The sequence below is a fragment of the Dermacentor andersoni genome, chromosome 2, assembly GCF_023375885.2.
Source record: "Dermacentor andersoni chromosome 2, qqDerAnde1_hic_scaffold, whole genome shotgun sequence".
NCBI lineage: Eukaryota > Metazoa > Arthropoda > Arachnida > Ixodida > Ixodidae > Dermacentor > Dermacentor andersoni.
Genome location: NC_092815.1, coordinates 135,151,954 through 135,169,575, shown reverse-complemented (window position 1 = coordinate 135,169,575; position 17,622 = coordinate 135,151,954). Strand labels below are relative to the sequence as shown.

The window sequence follows — 17,622 nt, the reverse complement described above, 5'->3', positions numbered from 1 at the left end:
GGGAACTCCAATATGGCTCGCCTCATAGCACACAGTGTCGCATTAGGACATGAAAATCCGTTAAGCAAATGAAAAAAGTCGGCGAACAGCGCTGCGAAGCTCTTGGCAGGCCGCTTTCTTGCCCTGCGAAAAATGACTGCCGCCGGCTTCACCCGAACGCATATGTGCGTGCTTAGGAAGCGAAATATGGGGTGCGATCGGAGATGGTTGTTCGGCGCGTTCGTTCGGTTACCGGCGCGCGCGATTGGCCTACTCCGCACCGACGTCGCCAGCCGCGGGGCGCCGCCCCGTTTTTGGTGACGTCAAAATGACGACACACTCCTGTCAATCATCCGCCCACCGAGCATTTCGTCCGAACGCGACGGGAGTTGAGAAGTTTGGATACAGTGTACTAGAAGCGATCATACACGAGGCTTCGCATGGCGCGTCTGGTGGATTGGATTGGATCCAACAGGCGGCCTTTTCGGCTGCGGAATAGCACGTTTGGATCCAATCCATAGTTTAATTCGAGAAAATGGCGCTTCTGTTGGGAAGGTTGTTGCGCTGGCGTTTCTAGAGGAAGGAGGAGAGCGGGTGGCGGTGCGAAACACGTTTGAAGAAATGGCAGAAAGTGAATTCCGGCGTCGTTTTTGTTTCTCGAAACAAATAATTCGTTGGTTGTACAGATAAATCGACGACATCATTGGTGCCAGCGAGCCACTGGAATGTTGTCGCTGCCCCTTGAACAGTGCGCCACTCCTCCCGTCGTTTTCTTTTTCTTTTTTTCTTCTCGCTGTGCGCGACACCACCTAGGGACGACGCAAAGAACCTAATAGTTATAAATTGCAGTAGTCACACGAACTACTACTTGAAAACGTGTTTGGGCTTGAGAAGAAGAAATACATTTTTTTAGATAAAGATTTAATTCATTTGGAAGACGAGAAACATTTGGTTTTGTAGTATACCGTTTGCAAGCAGACGACAAACGACGGAAGTAAACTTCCGGGGAGGTCACCGCTTCCTGATTGGCTGCTCTCTCCGCCCCGCTGTCACAAATTTTGCATACTGCAACTTTGTGACGTTGCAGCAACTGAACAGAACGCGTATCGAACAGAATATCTCCGATCGCGCCCGTGGTGTCCGAAACCTGACGTCTATGACGTGTTTTCGGCTCTCGCAATCACTTCCGCCACTTTCGAGGTGTATGCTATCGAGATATATATTTATATATTTATATATACATTCATAATACGAGATATGCATGTTATCCAGATGACACAGTCAATGCGGCGTGGATTTGGACACCAGCTATTGCGGAGCCGGCAACACGTCATAGGCGCCACGTTTTTGACACGACCTATTGCGTACTAGTTTCACTAGTCCATCAGCAATGCCACAGCACAACGACTGGCGCTCGACGCGCAAGGCGCGCGATTAAAGGCCACACTTATTTGGCGCATCTGTGGCATTGCACCTCAACGAGGACGCATATGTCATGCACTATTATCAGGATCGGCCATACCTTCAATCTTTGACAACACTGCTTCCGAGACCCGCTCGACATCAAAAACAAAGGCCAGCAACTCTCTTGTACACCGCTATCGCAATAAAACAGACGCAAGTTTGGTGGCGTCGTGTCGACCTTCTGACACATGAACGCGAAAAACCATTACCTTCTGGTCGGTGAGCTCTGTGTGCGGTTGTGCGCAGGACGAACTAATCGCTGTCGCCAGTTGGCAATCAGAAAGGCTTCGCTCGGATCTTCGAAACGCTTTTCCTGCAACGAACGCCATCGTCGCGGAAGACGCAGTCCGCGCGCATTGCCGGGTGGCAGGCGTGTATAATGCACACAGGAGTCCCCATCTATAGCATTGTCTCTCGGTTTATTACTTCCATTTCCCGGAACATTATACATAACAAGCTTGTTCCTCATCTTCTCTCCACCTCATTTTTTTTTTCTCATGAACGCTTGCATATGATTGCTGAAGACCTAGGATGGATCAAAGATGCACGAGTCCATACGCAGCTAGTTCACACCGTTCGAGGCGCCGCTGAGCTCCGAATTAAGCTTAGTACAGTCGTCGTAGCCCCCTGTGAAAGCGCTGGTTTCGCAGTAGAGCACAGCATAACAAGTGCTCAACTAGAGAAGCCAGGCGCAACCTACGGACAACTGAGCCGGGCTCATAAAATGCTCGGCCTTACATGCGGGCAGTGAGCAGACGTAGCCAGCGTGCGTGTTCTACTTTTAACGTTCAGCGCTTGCGCAGTGCCCTATCAATATGACAATGTGACTATACGCGCGCGACTGGGCCGCTGGATACAAGAGCAGTCTCAAAACAACGCACTCAACGTATTGGGGATCTGTGAATTTTGTACCTCACTGCAGCTGGCTCGGTAGCCCAGCTCGTATTAACATTTCGTTGCTTTGATTTGTGAAAACAGCGTACGCAGCCGAAGCACGCGACGAGTAAAAATGGGGCGTTTGCACGTGCTTTCGGGCTGACGAGTTGGCTTAATCTGTACGGCTTTAGTAACGACACCACTCACGTGGTTAATAAGGTCTGTACATTTGCAAGCGCCGTGGATGCTGCTTTGCGGAGCATAACGTTTTTAGGCTATAGCCCGAAGATTGGACGATGCATGTCCCCGCCCCCCCTTAGAAATAATAATAATAAAAAAAGAGCACAGCTGCTAAGTTGAGGAGTGCGCGTTTCATGTGTGCCACAAAGAGAACCCAGTTTGACCAAAAAGCTACCCTTTCAAGCTAAGCAGTGCACTGGTATAAATGGGCTAAAAACATTCGCGGCTTAAGCGTGTACCGCAATTCCGAAAGAAAGAAAAAGAACTAGATAAGCAATGTTTTGGTAAACATCGCGTTTTACCATAAGGTACACGGTATCGTTCTTCACTGGGATTTCATTTCACTCGCTTAGGAGGAGGATAAGGGGTGTATTTAAATTGCGCTATAGCTCTACAGCTGTGCCGCTTATCACCAGCGGCGATGCGTAGGCGGTGTACTCTGCTGCGTCTGTGCTCGTGCAGCTGGGACCTTTTTTTTTTTTGCTTCTCTCGAACTTCTCTCTCTCTCTCTCTCGCCTTCATTTTGTTTTGTTGCAAACTCGTTCGATATAGTTGCCATTCTATTTGTAAACATTGGTTCTATAGAGCTCTGTCAATAGGTAACTCTGAAAAAACGCACCGTGCACACAGCGTTCTCTCTCTCTTTCTCGCTTAACATTCAATTAACAAAAGGAAAAAAGAGGGAACGCAGGACTGCGCTCAATCGCCCAGACGCCAACGGCAGAAGCACGTGACCGCGCGTCCGCCCCACGTCGCCAAGAGTGACGGCGTGCGCGTTATGCACAAGATGCGGTTGAACGATAGCTGTGTGGCTGCAGTCGTGATCTACACGGTTTACCCGGAGGTCGAGAACGAGAACAGAACAGAGTCCCGGCATACCGATACAAAGAAAGCAGCCACACGCTTGCACCTATAGATAGCTTGCACTCTGAGCCACCGACGCCGTGCTGGAACCCCCCTCGCACTCCTTGCAGTGATACTGGAAAGGAGAGAATCGGAGTCTCTCTTGGGCAAGCTTTTCGATCGTTCGCCAGAGGCCGGCGGCCTTCGATAACACGAATTCCGTAATCAAGGTTGAGCAACGCCAGTTCCTTAAAAAAAAAGGAAAAGCAGGGAAAAAGAAACCCGGCTGTGGCGAACTAACCGCTTTATGAATATGGGCTCAGGTTTAGAAGGTGCAACTTGCTATTGTGCTACTCGTACTCCAACATGCGGCCGCGATGGCGTCAGTGGGTTCCCCGTGACGTCACGCCTCTGACGTCACGCCACGTTGCAGTGCTACTCGCAGGTTCCACAAAGTTGGTGGAGTTAAGTGGACGAAAAAAAGACAAAAATGAAACGAAGGCAGGCAACGGTTTTCTAACATGGCGACCATAGTGGAACCAGTGCAGGCCACCTGTTGGCTTTTAGGTCACGTTGTCGCTTGTCGTTCTGCCGCACTTCGTTCGCTCGTGCATTGTACCCTTGCCGAAGTCTGAGGGATTGAACGCAGCCTCACTGTTTGATTCAACACTCTATAGCGGTGAATATAACTATATGCGTGCTCTCGTTCCTACCGTCAGAGAGCGCTGCGCGGTCGCGAGCCCAGTCTGCGAAGCGCTTATGTCGGATCGGCCGTTTCGGTACTGTGCCCAATAAGAACGCTGTCATCACACATGCAGTTTCTCCCATGCGACGTCTGCAGTCGTACTTAAACGTACGTCTCCTGCGTAGGCTGCTTTTTGCATCCTTCTTGGTTTTGTGTATACGCCTCTCTTGGAATTCATGACTTTAACGAGGCATGCGTAGCGAAATATGGCACAAAATGTGGCACAGCTTAAAAAAGAAAAAAACAGAGGCTTGTTGCTGGCTTAGTTCATTCAGAGGTGTCAGCTCTGTCTACTACGCCGTTGTCCTAGTTCGCGCTACCACTGGTGTTCCTCATAAAGAAGAAGACTGCGTTAGCCCTAACTGGCACGCTGTCTTGAATTACAAGTAAAGCATTGGTGCCACCTTGTTTTCACAAGGATGCGTGACGCATAGGCATGCAAATTAGCGGCATTTTCATGTTCATGCGTGGCGTCATGAGGTAGAGAACGCGTGTCCTGAAACTCGACGTGCGCTGCAGTACTGCAACGAAGTCGCTAACTCTCTGGTAATCTGGCATAAATCGGTACGACACAGCCCAGGTGTTGCTGACTTTGAATTGGTAGCCGTGTACAGGTAACGCCTGGAGGCGTCTTTTTTTTCAAATTTTAAATTCTGCTTTTTAAAACGGGCATGTCACCCTCTAAAGCAAAGGTTTCTTTCATTTCACTGACGCTCGCTCGAAGAAGGCTGCAACGAAGCGCGCCAGAAGATGCTTGTGGAAGCTCTGGTCGGGCCGGGGTTCCGAACGCAGCGCTCCCTACGCGAACCGGGCGTGACCGCGCAAACGCGTCCGCAACGTCGAGAGCACGGCGGCAGGCGCTGCTGCCAAACGAAGCGCGCCGAAGCACGCTCATTACGCCTCTATACAGATAATAACGCACCCTCGAAGAAACAACAATACTTCAATGAACAAACGGAAACAGCAAAAACTATACATAGTATACTATACAAGAACTCTTTCTTCGAAAACCTAAAAACATGGAAAACAGGCTGCGTGTGCCCACTTGGTTTCCTGTTTTTTTTCTTTTTTTTTCTTGCGGTATAGAGTTATTACCAGTCCACGTCACCTGCATTTGTTTATGTGTACGAGTGTGTGCGTGTGTGTTCACATCATTCTTTCTTTTTCTTCTTTCGCGCCCGACCGTATGACTGAAAAGTCACTCCTCGCAAGTGAGCGGGATTGTGTTTCGACATCATCATCTGAAACCTCGCTTCACTCTCTCGTGCCGCTCCCTCCCACTTGGAGCACAGAGAGCGAGAGAGGGAGACGACCACCAAGAAGGTAGAGGGCGAAGGCAAATAGTACTGTAGTACACGTTGCCTTCTTTTTTTTTGTGTGTGTGTGGTTTCGTTTTCACACGCGGGGCAGCGAACACACACGCACACGCGGACACGGCGAAAATTTGTTTGCCACACACACCACTACCACCACCACCACCACCACCACCATGCATCACCACCACCACCACTACCACCACAGGGAAATCAGGTACTCATAAATGGACGTATGGCTAACAAATCTCACAAGCAGATGATGAAAATTTTTGTGTCCTCCTCCTCTCACTCTGTAGCTGTGTCACTGGATTTTTTCTCGCTTTTCTTTTCCACCCAGGAAAGAAAAAAAAAAAGCAGGTAGAAGCGGAGAGAGAAGACAGTCGAGCGCGCACGCGCACACACGACAACACGAAAAGCGATAAGCCGTGGGTCGTCATCTTCATCTACTCCAGGAAATAGAGAGAGAACAAAAAGGAAAGAGAAAAGAAAGAAGAAGAAGAACCGTATCGTCGTAAACATCACTACAATGAACACCGGTACGCGAAAATGGCGTTAATCCGTCCACCGGCCCGGTTGTCCATTCTTGTTATATGTCTGTGTGTTTGTTCTCGTCGCGGCGCACAAACATGCGCACTCGCTCACACACACGCACGCGCACAAACGCGCGCCACACACACACACACAGCCTCGGGGGGGGGGGGGGTCTTGACGGTGTAGCTGCGTTGTCTCTCTCCACTGTCGTGTCTTGTTTCCGGACGTCGCCAGCGGTGGCACTTGCGTCCCTCGCTGTCGCTGCTGCTTTGGGGGACGTCGCCGATGACGACGCGACGTTGACGCGCTTAGAGCAGTCGCATGCGTGACGACGAGCGATCACACTTTTTTTATTATTATTTTTACGATCTTTCTTTCTTTTTTTTTTCTTGCTCGTCATTTTGGACGTCGCTGGGGGGGTTTCAATCGAGACCGTGGACACGCCCTGGCAAATTTCATTTCACAATGTGTCGACGCCGCGTGCGGCACACTCACTCGCGTTGTGATGATAACTCGACGTCCTCTCTCTTTATTAGATATACTTTTTTTTCCTCAAAGGCGTCTGTGACCAGTGTACCCACACAACCGCATCTTTCTTGTTCCTGACTTGATTTCGCCTTTGTTTTGGCTTGGCCTCTAGTGGGGCGGGCTGTGTCGGGGAAATGTGTGCGAAGGCTATGCCCAAGTTTGCTGTGACCTCAATATCACGACGATAATACTACTACTAATAACAATAATGAACGCAGCCTTAATTGTTCTTTACCGATTGACAAGTGCCCGACGGTTTGTTGGCAAACGGTGCTGGTTAATGCCACAATTTCAGCAGTGCTGGATGATAGAGTGACAAGCATTTTTGTCTTGCGACACGCAAGTGTCGCAGGGAAGCACACCGGGTTTGAATGGAATGCAGTATGTTATTCTTGATAATGCAATCGACGCACGCTAAACTTAAGTCCCCTCACCATCCTCCCATCCTCAGAACGTGTCAACCACACTAGATTCGACGCGTCTCGCTTCCTCCAAGATCATTCACGCTTTTGTACGACACTTCTTTAATTCCTCGTAGTAGGACACATGAGTTTGCATTTAGGAATATTCGGGCGTTATTTGTCCATCTGTCGAGAGCGACTCGCTGAATCAGGCGTTCTCTGATAAAGAAGGGAGTACGCTCATTTTCAGTTGCTTGCGTTAAGACAGAGCGTCTAACTGCCCTCTCTTTCCGTCTACTTATCCTCTCCTCCTCCTCAATCTAGAACAGGAACAAGCACTTAGTTTTATTTTTATCAGTCCCTGGTTCTTTGAGCAGAGAAGGTGAGCAGGCAAAGTGATTCTCATTCTGCCCTAAAATTTTTGCCGATTTTGCCTGCGAATGCCGCGTTTCTTCGTAAAATTAAAATGTACGCATGATCTAGAAATAGTAGCATGTAGTGAAGCGGTTTGTTGCGAACAGTGCAAATTCTTTTTGCCCTTTCGGGCAATCATTGGTCGTTCTCGCTTGACACCTCGGCGTCCGTGGTATGTCTTATGCGAATAATGGGCCATGGGACACACACGCACAAGAATGTGCGCGCGTGCCCCGGCATATTTGAGCCCATATGCTCACAAAGGCTTCATCTCCACGATGTTCGAGGACCACGGTTGCACCACTACTACGCATGCGCACCGTAACGAAAGGATGCACGTACAACGCAAACCTTAAATGATTACTGACGCATATTTTAGAAATTGCTGAGGATCTACCACACCACTTCTCTCTCGCCTGAGCAATTGTGTGAGGGTTGGGAAACACAATAAATTTTATTTTAATAATCTCGAAATGCTGGACCTGGCGTAATCGACTTTGTATCGTTTCGTCATGACAAAGACAAAAATTTACTGATGCCGTTCAGTTTTAAGGTTAAGTAGGACGAGTTCGCTAACAAATAAATAAATAAATAACCGAGAGTGATGCGCATTCACGCGTGACAGCAGCGGCGGCGTTCGCAAGTACGGAGCGAGCAATATGTGGAGCCCAAATCCACGCGCCAGCTGTGCGGTCGGCCCTGAGTGACAGCAACGAATCTCGAAGGCTGTGCTTTTTGCACACCACATGCGCCGGAAGAGATTGCGGAGCTCGAAATACGTCTTGGTCGCCACGTTTGAGACACCCCATTTTGCATCATGACTTCGTTACACATTCCTCTCCTGGATAACTAAACTGAAACCGGTTCATAGAAATAAGTATTATAGCAAATTATTTAGAATGCTTTGACGCTTGGTAATATTTTCTTTTCCCGCATTGTCGAAAGTATGAGTCTGCATTAACGCAAAAAAAAAGAGAGGCAAATGTAGGAAATGTTATGTTAGTACTAATTCATCCCTAGAAAAGTCTGACAGGAATTGCGCCAGCAAGCGTGACCGGGGTTAAGGTTTACGATGAAATCAATAAAGGCATGGTCGCGAAGATCCACGTGGAAGTTCTTGCAGCGGCTGGCGACGGCACTATAATCCGATGATGAAACCCTCTCTGGCATTAACTGCGGCTCGCATAAGCGCACGTATAAACGCTCTCTTTCTGGATGTCTAACTTTCCTGTGCCTGACTGGGAAAGTGCCCACGTGTCAGAATATTCAACTGAGCTAGTTGGTTCATAGCTAAGACGAGTTTGAACAGGTGAACTGAAAAAATAAACAGAGGACAGATTTAGACAGACAAAGCGATGTCCTTGCCTTTTCTCCTTCCGCCTTAGTTTTTTTCTTCTTTCAGTCCAACTGTTCAAACTTGTCTTCGCCCACACGTACCGTAGTATATTGGTTACGTGCCGCTACGCTGCAGATAAGTCGCTTCTTCTCCCTCTCTCTCTCTTTTTCTCTCTGTGCGTGTTCTTGTGTATAGGCACCCGGCGTCCGAAATTTGATTCTGCCGATTAAAACAAAAGAAAAGTGCAGAAAGGAAAAGTAAGAACCTTTCTTTTTTAACATACTACTCTTTCTCTTGATTGACCTTTACGGCTCTTCCTCAGCAATTGGATATTCTAAATGAGTGTGTGCCACATGTTTCATTGTCGTTTCTTCACGAGAGCGAATGAAAGAAAGGGGGGGGAGGGGGTGAAGGAGGGATATACACGGAGGCACGTAATGCTGGACAGATTAAAACGATAAACGAATTGATAAACAAGTAACGCGAATTAAGGCAATAATCGCTAATTTTGCCAAGACGATTTGGCAGATACGCCGTGAAGAGATACAATTTTGCGGTTCTTTTTAGGCTCGAGGCCACAGCAAGCTGCAGTGGAAAGCGACCGCGAGTCAGCGGCGTCAAAAGGAGATAAATGCACAGCCGTGGCTGAAGGGGAAGCCGGCGGGCACAGCTAGTTCACAGCAACGTAGAAAGGACTCCATTCGACCACCCGAACTCCGGCGCATACAACGCAAAACGCGCGCGGTGCGGCAACTGCGCGAGCTTCGTTCCTTTGATTTCCTTCGCAGTGGCGCTCTTCGGGCCGATACCGAGCAAGTCTCGAGCGTACTGCTGCTGCTCGGCGCTGCCGGCGAGGGGCGCTCGCACAATCGTTCCCTCTGCGCACGGCGCTCGCTTTTGTGAAGGCGGTTCGCAGCCGAACGTCGTGCGGCCCCGTTTATAGGGAGGGGGGTCGCAGTCGCTTCCTGCGCGCCGAACGGGGTTTACTGTCGTGGAGCGGGATTTGCTTGATAATAGAAGCATCCACTTGCCTTCCTTTACCTCCTTCGCTCTTCCCCTTATCTCCCTACTTCTCCCCACTTATTTTTTTTGCTTTACCCGCTCCACGAGTAAGCACGTGGCCGTCCGCCTATATGCGATCGAGTCATTCCCTCTCTCAATTTGATTGTTCCTCATTTTCTCCCTTTTTTTCTTCTTTCTGCTCCAATTCGCCTGCCGCCCTTTGTGCGCGCCGTCTCGGGCCTATGCGGCGCCGCACAATCCCCCCCCCCCCCCCCCTTCTCTTGATTTCGTCTCGCTCAGCCGGCATTGCCCACTTCCCCCCTACCACCCGCCTCCTCCCCTTAGCGTCCACCGGCTCTTCTTTTTTTCCAGTGGCAACGCAACGCTGAGGCCTAGCAAGCTAGTTCCCTCCGTTCTCTGTAGAGCAGACAGGCGCCTTTGCCGCCTCGGGGAAAAGAGGTTTGTGGGAGCAGGGAGGCACTGCCTTTGGCCGGGGCCACCACGGCGAGCGCGCTGACGTTAACGCCACGGTGACCAATAGCGACGGACAGTGACAAATGGCCGGCACCCCCAGCGCTCGTGGAGCGGCCAGCAGCGCGGTCAGTCAGTCGGAGCCGACGCAGTCGCGCGGCAGAAGGGGAAGAAAAAAAAAAACGAAGGGACGGCAATGGGCGAGAAGTCCGTTCGTCGGAAGAAGCTTCGTTTTCTGCCCGCACTCGCCCACCCGTTACCACTTCCATGCATGGTCACTTTCTTTCGTTTGCGCCGCGGTGCAGTGACAGTTATTGTGACACGTCCGAGAAAACGCCTGCCCCTCTGGCAGCCTCCGCCTGGTTGCGCGCAGTGCTCTAAATCTTGGCGGTTTATTTGTCTGCGCGTGTGTGTGTGGTGAGGGGGGGGGGGGGGGGTCTCCTCTCGCTCCCGTGTCTCGCACCTGCGGCTGCTACAATAAGGGAAGAGACGCGCCACTGTCTGTCTGTCGTGTTTTGGTTCCTGCAAGGGCATCACCTTGCATTCGTGTTTGAAGGATGGCGCGAAGATCTGCACAGGACGAAAGAAAGACAGAGAATGAGCAGACAAAGTGCTGTCCGGTCGTTCTGTTATTTTTTTTTTGTCCTGTGTAGGTTTTTGCGCTACGATTCAAACATGAATCTCTACCAACTTGTCCGGTTTATTATTCCTCCTGCTCTCCCATTCGTAGCTGCGTTGCATGACGATACCACTTCATGTCCGACTCTCGTACAGTGTAGGAAATATTGGTACCATATTTGCAGACCGCGCTGGGGGTGTTTAGTACGTCGATATGTTAATTTTGCTGAAATGGTCAAGTTGCGCGACTCTTACGCTGCTCTGCGAGGACTCGTTTTTCTAACCCACCTTTCCAAGCTGTCCACCTTTTCTTTCTTTATTTTTTTCTTACTTCATTCGAGGCCGCCGAATTCATGTGCTAGCGTGTCGTCATACCGTGCTTTCATTTGTCTGCGTCGTAATACGAGGCTTGAGGTTGATTTGTCGGCCGTGGATCTTGAAGAAGTGAAACCTTCTCCTTGCCAGTCATTGCTGTACCTGCCGCGGTGGCTTAGCGGCTATGGCTTTGCGCTGCCAAGAACGAGGTCGCGGGATCGAATCCGGCCGCATTTCGATGGGGGGCAAAGTGCAAGAACGCCCGTGTTCTGTGCATTGGGGCACGTTAACTATCCCCTGGTGGTCAAAATTAATTTTGCCTCATAATCAAATCGTGGTTTTAGCAGGTAAGAGCCCAGAATTCAGCAATTCCTGTTATGGAAATCAGCCTTGCTCATGTATCCCCCAGAGACGCATAGCGCAAGCAGACGCTTTCCAATGGTTTCTGTCAAAGCATCAAACTGAGCGCTCCTAAAAAGCCTAGCATTTCGCGTACCTTTCCCTTAATGTAATCCTCGGCGTTAGCGCTTCAAGCTGAGATCAAGACGCTTGAGCGCCGCAGGCTTACGTTCCAGCCCTTTCCGTCTTTGTAAAGTTTGCTTCTCCACGTTGCGTCACTGTCCAGTCCATTGCGCGTTTGGCAATAATTAACGTGATACTGAAAGCTGACCGTTTGCAGCTATCAATTTAAATCCGGACGTAGTGCCGTAGCGAGAACGGCCTGTACGTTTTCTATGTCGTAAAACAGGCATGCCGTGCACATGTTCCTGGGGGTTGGCTGCGCCGTTCGCATGAAGGCATACGGCAAATCTTGCTCACTCGGCTCTGCGTATACGAGCTATATTGAAATTCGAAGTGGGGCATAACGTCGACATCATAAACCAGTAATGAATAATATAAATATATGCCGCATTGTCTCATAATAAGCAGAGTTAAGCCGGAGTATCTCACTCAACAGCCCCGCTTCGAAGCGTTGAAAAGACGAGTAAGTGCGCAAACTATAAATGTAGACCCATAGCAGACTGAAGTGTGTTTTCCGCGCACCACACTCCTAACCAATAATGGTCTTTAGGTTCGGTTGGCTCGGATAGTAACACAATGGTCAAAAACAATGATTGCGTTTCTAACGTGTTATAACGCTGTTAAGGTCGCTAGTGTTGGTTGTTACTGGCTCGCTGGAATCTGAACCTCACTGCATCCATTTTTCTCGTCATATATAGTGTAGAAACACTATGAGAACCGAGGGTTACATTTACTGCACTATAAGCGGATATTCACTGTACGCAATGCTACTATGCGGAAGTTTGACTGCACCTTCTGCAGTGGGTTGGTTAGGTGAGACGCCTTACCGGTGCCAGAGTACCCGAAGTTCAAATAGTCCTTACCAGGACACCCGTTGGGAGACGGCCAGTGTTTACAGCTTCACCGTTTTGTTCATAACTGCTTGGCAATGGCCGAGCGCGTTCGTGCTCGTCTTTCCCGCTGGCAAGACTGGCTTCAATAAGCTTTTACGTAGCGATTTTGCACACGAACGGTCTTTTGAATTCGAATCTAGGTTACGATGGCACGGCTATATATCCTTTGACGACCTACACTCGTCGCGTACCTTACGCTGCAAATAGAACTTGTGATCACTTTAGGGACAAAGCAAACGTGCCTTGCGGCCATGCGTGGTCGCACAAGTACCGTTGTGTGCGTGGAGTAGAGAATCAGCTAGGAGTGAGGGAGTGTGCCACAAGGCGGCGTCGCGCTCGCAGCTGGCCGAGGCTTCGCTTTGCGTGTGCGCGCGTGCGTATGTGTGCCCAACTGCGCCGTCGCGTATGTGTGTGTCGGCTGTGCAGCGCAATGCAGAAACGAAAAACGAAAAACGAAGCAACAATGGCAAGAGTTGACCTAGCTTTGGAATTCGTCGGTGTTTTCTGCTGCTATAGCCTGCTCCCGTCTTCGCGCACACGTATGTATACATATACACCATATACATGTACATATATATATATATATATATATATCGTATAAGCTGTCTCTCTCACTCTCCCGATAACCGGGAGGTCGGTGGGGGGATGGGAAACACAAGAGTCTTGAGCCCTTAAGCGGAGGCGGCGCTGCCGTCTCGCGCACGTGCAAAGTGTTTCTTTTTTTTTTCTTCCTCTTTCGGCTGTGTTGTGGTGGCGGGCTCTCAGTCTCTGTACACTAGGATCAGCGTCTCCTTTCCGCACTGTGTGTTCTTTTTTTTTTTTTTTTTGGCGATGTTGCTCTCTCTTTGTTGGCGTCGTACGGTGGCTGAGTGGAGGCACACGGGTTGTCTTCGTCGTCTTCTGTTTTGATGCGGCGGCAGCGTCGGCACTGCTACTTCTCCCCGCGGGTCTCCGGCACAACATTTTCTTTCTCTCTCTTCCTCTCTCTCTCTTTCACCCGTTTTCTTTTTTTTTCACGGCGGTGTGGTTGCGCGGCGCGCTTTTATGTTGTTGGCGTCGTCGCGAAGGAAGCACTGGGATTGGCCCACCTCGATACCTAGACGACGAAGAACTAGTCGAAGAAACGAAATGTTCCACGAAGGGGTGGTATCCTCCGTCGTTGTAGCAGAAGCCTTCTTCTTCTTCTTCAACTTCTTCTTCTCATTTTTGTTTTAGTTGTTTTTTTTTCTTTCTCTTCCCTGCATGGTGTGTGCTGTTTACGTCGACGTGTTCTTGGTTTTGTGCGTGTAGTGTTAAATGCCTCCGTTTGTCTGTGTGTGGGAGTGTTATGCCTTCAAAAGGCTGGATTATTCGGCCTCTTGCCGTACATATATCCTGTTTTATTTCTATGCTGCGCCTTCGCGCCAGACGCCAGAGAACCGTGTCGAGGAGTCAACAGTATCTATAGCTGGACCCGCTTGGGTACATTCTTTTCTTTTTCTTTATTTCTCTTATTTTCATCCGCATGATACCGCTTGAAAACACGCAGCTCTTCTGGGCACTTGTAATACTCAGATGGGACAGCAAGCTTAACTTGAGTAAACTATCAGGCGGAAACATTTCGCTTGCCTCACGAAATCTTGCTTAGACATATAGGGTAGTCCTTCAATTACTTTCAACGACTCTTCTTTCGTTGCTCACTTTTGAGTTCTCTTTGCGATACCATTGCCTGGTGCAACAACAACAGGTGAATTCTTCGGCGATAGCCGCAAGCAAGTTTGGGCACGCTTGTATACTTGTGAACTGCTCCTTTTTTATTATTTAGATGTAGAAGCAAACGATCTGAACGGATGTCATATGCGTTTCTCTAGCTTTAGGGACACGAATTGCAACAAGAACGACAGTTATGACTGAATGTCTGGTATTCCTCAGAGCATCGAAAGTTCGCGGTAACGAATGCAAAGCCACTTGCGAGTAGTCTGTATGGGTGCGCTGAAAATTTGACTGCGTTTGCATTTATTAGACGGCCAGGGAGATTCCCCTATCGGGTCGGATTACCCCACATTTGCACATCTGCAGCCGAGATAGCTCCGGTTGAAGTTGGGAAAAGAAGAGAATTACACAGTGAAGTTTCATTATCACACGAATACGGCTTTTTTGCCAACTCCTAGTCTCTGGAAGAGGCAATCAGAGCACCAAGTATCAGGGCACACGGTCGTGAGGCAGCAGATTCGACAACTGGAGCTCGCCTTCTTGTCTCGGACGAGCGCGAGTTGCTAACACGTGTCCCCATCGCGCCAGAGGGCCGATTGTCTAACACCGTCTCGCTGTATAGAACACTCAGAGAGGGGACGAGGTTCTCTTTGCGTCTGGCTTCTAGAGTTCCTTTTTTTTTCTCTCTCGTATACATGTGTCGGCGAGTGTGCGAGTGTGTGTGTGTGTGTGTGTGTGTGTGTGTGTGTGTGTGTGTGCGTGCGTGCGTGTTGCGCTTGAGATTGCGTGCCGGAAACCCGGAGAGGCTGCCGCGCACCGCTTCCGTGGTGTGGGGATGGCGGTGTGCCGTGGTGGCGGACTCGTTGTTGCTGTTGCTCGGTGAATGGGGACGTCGTCCACCGTGGGCGAGCCACCACTTTCCACCGCCGCTGCCGCGGCTGCCCTCGAGGGAATCCGGAGGCGGCGCTGGGGCTGGGCTGCGCTGCGCCGGTCTTACTTGTGCTTGCGCGCGAAGACCCTGCATCGAGAGACGGGGAAGAAGAAAAGCACTTGTAACAGCTTTTAAGGGACCAGCGCTAAAGACGAGGCAAGCGAGCGGCAAATACACACGCATAGAGCGCTGTGTTTGTGTGTGTATGCTTTGTTCAAAGAAAATCTTACCAACAAGCCTGTGTTCAGAATTTCGTTTGCGATAGGCTAATTTCACGCCAAATTTCAGTGCTTCAGCGCTGGCGCAAATCGCGCTAGTCGTAGAACGCCTTCATCATCATCAGCCTGGTTTCGCCCACTGCAGGGCAAATGCCTCTCCCATACTTCTCCAACTACCCCGGTCATGTACTAATTGTGGCCATGTTGTCCCTGCAAACTTCTTAATCTCATCTGCCCACCTAACTTTCTGGCGCCCCCTATACTACGGAATCCAGTCCGCAACCCTTAATGACCATTTTTCTTCAAGACACGGCGTGAGCTTAGGGATAAATAGCAAATGCTGGCTAGCTTGTGTAAATTGCACTATGTAATTACAACTGCGCAAAACTAGGACGCGCTTGGTAAAAAACACGCGGGACTGAGCGCTCAACTAACGCTGAACTAACGCTGAACTAACGCTGAACGTTCGTCCTGTCTCTCTCTGTGCCTTTGCGTCTCGCCGATTTGCGGCTATTGCTATTCAAAATTCAATGCTTGAATCTTGGTGGCGACAAGTCAGGTATTGAGATCCTTAGCTGATACTGCTCCGTACCTCACTAGACCGAACTTGTACACACATCAATGAGAACCACCTGTATACCGCAGTCCCGGGAGTATGTGGACGTTATTCACATTGCATTCACGCGTCATACACGCGCTGCCTCTCGCGATCTCCCGGTTATATCTAGGCAGTCGCGCCACACTTCGCCCCGTTTGCGATGTGCCGCACGAGACAGATTGTCTGCGCCAGCCAGTAGAGAATTTTAGTTTAGGAGACGCAAGTGGCTTGTATCCCCTAAACTAAACCTCTCTAATATATCGCGAAATGAAAACACGTATAGCGCTGCGCTCAAATTTCGCGTTAGGGAGTATCGTCGTCGTCGGGGAAGTTTTTTTAGCTCTGCCATCTTTGCAGTCGACGCGAATTTCCGATTTAATCTCGAAAGTATACATTGATTCTAGCGGGCTCACAGCGCTACCTTTTAAGACTTTATTCTGATAATGCATGCCTTTGTGCTTTTGATTAAGCATGGCGCATGATAATGTGCGATGTAATTATGGAAAAAAACTTGCTAATATTGCCCATACTAGAATGCAAACATTGTTTCACATTATCGACGAGAAAGGCACTCAATATTCGAGAACCGATCCCCTATTCTATTCGCTCCCGGCTCTAATCGATTCGTACTCGATTCGGTCTCAAAAATTACCATTCGAACGCACCTACTTTGTATAAATCGCCTTGCAGACACTTGTTTTGCTGAGGGCATGGTCGTATTATGACAGTTTGTTTCGGGCGTTACAATTAAAGCGCGTCAGACGCAGGCGTCTTACGCTCACACTCGTGGGCTCGTCGACTGCGCTTCGCCAATATGCGTGGCATGGGCTGTTGCTTGGTAAGGAGGCAGGAACCCGGCGTGTATGAATTCTATCGTTCCACCGACGATAGAATGTGCCCCTTCTGGTTTCAACAGGCGGATTAACATATAATAAGTTTCTCTGTAGTATGATCTTCCCAGCTGCGTTCGTGTCGGCGGGACACGAGCTGTCTACATAATAGTGAACCTCGTTAAAAATATGCAATACTTGAAGGAGAAAACAGGAGGAAAAGCTCAAATTTAGGTGCGTTGGTGTGTAGTTCACCGTTGTGAATTAGGCGCCAAGGTAAAACACGGTAAGTAGAGGAATGTAAGTGTTCTACACTCGCACTCTCAACTGAGAGTCTAAGGAGGCACATATTTGGGAAAGCACGTGAACAGCGTTACCATATAGATTTCACACACACACACACACACACACACACACACACACACACACACACACACACACACGCACACACGCACACGCACACACACACACACATATGTATGTATATATATATATATATATATATATATATATATATATATATATATATATATATTTCCTGAAAACATCGATTGCCTGGCTGAATAGAAAATGACGTAATGCCGAACATCAGTGCAGCCTGAGGTTCGGCAAAGTCACCTGGTAGCTGAATTTAAACGAAGAAGGTTGCGAATATCCCCCTTGACTCTTCGCACTGGATCGCTCACTCTTGAGGCAGACAACAAAGCAGTAGCATTCAAGCGCTCGTAGCAGCGTGAATTTGCGTTAGAAGCCTCTATGCTAGCTTTTCCCCGAATAGATATCTGCGCACCGCTTCATATCTAATAGCTATTCATTTCTGCTAGGTAATGTAGAGGAAAAAGTGTAAGTTGTACCAAAT

At 49.3% G+C, this 17,622-nt stretch overlaps 1 protein-coding gene across 1 annotated transcript in view; it reads right to left on the bottom strand.

Annotated features, from left to right (window-relative positions):
* Positions 1–1,843: 1,843 nt before the first annotated feature.
* Positions 1,844–17,622, bottom strand: part of LOC126540683 (uncharacterized) — a 206,298-nt gene continuing 190,519 nt past the window's right edge. Inside the window, exon 4 of the mRNA XM_050187520.3 lies at positions 1,844–15,204. The gene's annotated coding sequence lies outside the window, so the exon portion shown is untranslated. The remainder of the gene's footprint in view (positions 15,205–17,622) is intronic.